Here is a 3,090-nt window from a genome sequence, read left to right on the forward strand (position 1 = left end):
CCCCCTCAATCCCCCGCTCTGCCCCCTTATGAAGAGGCACCAACGACAGTGCAGGCCTATTCTACCTCTGGGGCCAGTCTAACTCCCCTTATTATTTCTTAAGTTTCATTTTGTTTGTGTCTGCAAATACTTTTCTCAAGATCTTCGGGATTTTGATGATGCTTATTTGGGGATTTGCTTTCCAACTCCCTCCTACGACATCTCCACGCTCCAGGTGGCCAGAAATGGTCACTGCTCTTCACTTTGGAAGCCCTCCCCAAGCCTCAGCTCTTCACATGGCCATTGCTGTGACACCACCAGAAGCAGCAGCGGCCTCCCCGCTTCCAAAGGAACAGGAAAGAAGTGCTGCCTGGTCGACAGGAAACAGCACCGAGGACAAACCGAAGGGAGTTGACTTGATGGCTGTTGGAAAGTTTCTAACCTGCACAGCCAGATGGCCTGCGGCAGTGAGGAACATGCCGCGTGGTTTAGCATCAGTCCGGGTGGCCCCGGGCTCCTTCCAGGATCTGATGCTCACCCCCACCTCCCTGCTGCTGTCCCTGCCAACGCCCTGCCGGGGGCGGGGCTTCTGCCTTCCTTCTTTCTCTGCTTCTATCTGTCTTAACAGTTATGTTCTGTGCAGCTGCCAGAGGGATCCTGTTAAAACATGAGTCCCTTGCCTACCCAGAGCCCTCCAATAGCTCCCTGGTGGGTGTGCCCAGTACAAGGGCAAAGCCCTGCTGAAGGCCTGCCAGGCCCCACGGGACAAGGCTCCCCACTAGCCCCCACTGTGGGTCCCACCTCACTCCCCCTCACTCCTTCTGTTCCTGTGCCTCTACCCACCTTGCTGTTCCTTTGTACACAAGTATTGAAATTTCTCCAGGCCACATGGATCCCTGAAAGCAGAACTGCTAAATCAGAGCATCTGTACATTTTGTAGATATTGCCAAACGACGCTACAAATGGGTTTGCTGAATTCTGTCCCTACCCCGGTTGTGAGAGGGGCTGTTTCCTGCCTCCTTAGCAACACTTGAGGTTGCCAGGCTTTTTCATCTTTACTAATTGGATCGTGGGAAACGTTATCCCAATACTGTTTCCGTTTACATTTTCTTGAATGTGATGAAAATTTAGCAAATTTTGTGTTTATTGGCCATTTGTATTTCTTATTCTGGAAATCTGCTGGGGGGAGAGGATATTTTAATAATTCAATTTCTTAAAAGCCTTATTGTTTTTCCATTTTTAAGAGTTAATTTTGGTAATGTATAATTTTCTAGAAAATTGTCCATTTTATTCAAATTTCCAAATGTGCAATTATCCTCTGTACTATTTAGTTATTGTCTTTTCCTGTTGCTATTACTGTTCCTGTTTATTTGTGCCTTTTTAGTTTTTCCTTCATCCATCTGACTAGAGGTGAAATAGTCAAGACTACTAGCAGCCTTTCACCAGGTTTTGCCACCAAGTGAATTATGAAGAAAATTTTTCATTTTCAGAGTCTTCTGGATTTCCAAATTTGGACATTAGGTGATGGATTTATTACTTTGTTTTCATCCAGATCTAATTGCTTTGTAATTTTTGTTCTGCTTTCATTTTTAACTCAGGCATTTGGCAATATTTCAGTTTCAAAAACTTTTTTGTTTTTTCTAATATATATAAAAATCATATTCAATTTGATAAATTATGGTCAGAGGATGTGGTCTGTGTGATACCATTTCTTTCATTTTGCTAATTATTATGAACTTGGACATGTCAGCTTTTTTTTTTACTATACAATATAGTAGTTTATTTCTTTTCATTTTCATTTCATTTTATTTTTATTGTTGTTCAGTTACAATTGCCCCACCTTTTTCCCGTTGCTCTCCCCTGCCCTACCCCCCTCCCCGGTTCTCAGCTTTTCTCAAAGTTCCCTCTCTAGTCTCGGTTTTAGAACTTCTCAGCGGGTGACCCAGCCCCAAACGGGCTTGGGTGTGTTGTAACATATTGATCTGCTCAGCCCCCAGGACAGCTGTGCAGGGCCATATCAGGGGGAACCTCACGAACTTTCTAGAGGGCAGCCGCTCACTCAGATAGCACACCTTGCAGCCCCTGTGGGCAGCGGTCACGTGGCTTACATCCAGCCCTGTGTCTGTGCTAATGCCCCACGCATAGCTGCGGAGGTGCCTCTTGAACGCCGACATCACCAGCCAGCTGCAGATATCCCGGCTGCCCCTCAGGCCAAGGGGTCTGTGGCACTGCAGAAAGAGTTTGTTCAGGTTCCAGGTGCCCACAGAATGGAGCCCGGCCAAGGGCTCTGGTAGAGGTTGGGGGCCAGGGAGGCTCAGCTGCTCTCTGCTTTACATAGTTTGGTCCCTTCTGTCCATTTGTGGCTGATGCGGCCTTCTGGTGGCATCTGCACCAGCTTCAGGGGCAACTGTTCTAACAACGTGTGTGTGATTTGTAGAGCTATGTCATTTTTTAAACTTAAAATAAAACATTTGATTGCCTTTGATATCCCTTTGTGTTTTGATATGACAAGAAATGTCAATATTATATTTGTTAATGAAAGAGAAAGAAGAGCTACTAGATTCTTCAAATATAATTCCAACTGTTGCAAGGTTTTGTGTGGCTGTATACATTTTGCTTTAATTTTTACCACCTACGTATGTGACTAAAGTTTCTTATTGGTGCTGATTATCAAGAATTTGAAATGATTCCCATGAAAATCTTGATCTGAAATGTGCCCAGCAATTTCCAGCATTACATATGATAAAAGTTGATATCCATGGTTGCAACCTCATTTCTCCTTTAAAAATGGGAAAATACTTTATTTGTAAAATGCATTAAAAAGTCAGTATGTGATATTTATAACATTGCCAATTTTACCTTTCTTATTATAACTATAATATCAGCAAAATGAAAGTTACTTTCTTAATAGATGATTCCTTTAATATTATATAGTTTTTCTCATTCCCAAGTTAACGGTTTTTTTGCCTTAAAGTCTACTTTGATATTATACCTCAGTATTCGCTCAGTGAGCTTTTTTCCCAGAATGCCTGTTTTTCCGTCTCTCTGTTTTCAATCCATGTGGCTTTCGTATAGAAGTTCTTGCGTAAGCAGCACACAGTGCTTTGTCTT

The sequence above is a fragment of the Desmodus rotundus genome, chromosome 8 (genome assembly GCF_022682495.2).
Source record: "Desmodus rotundus isolate HL8 chromosome 8, HLdesRot8A.1, whole genome shotgun sequence".
Classification (NCBI taxonomy): Eukaryota; Metazoa; Chordata; class Mammalia; order Chiroptera; family Phyllostomidae; genus Desmodus; species Desmodus rotundus.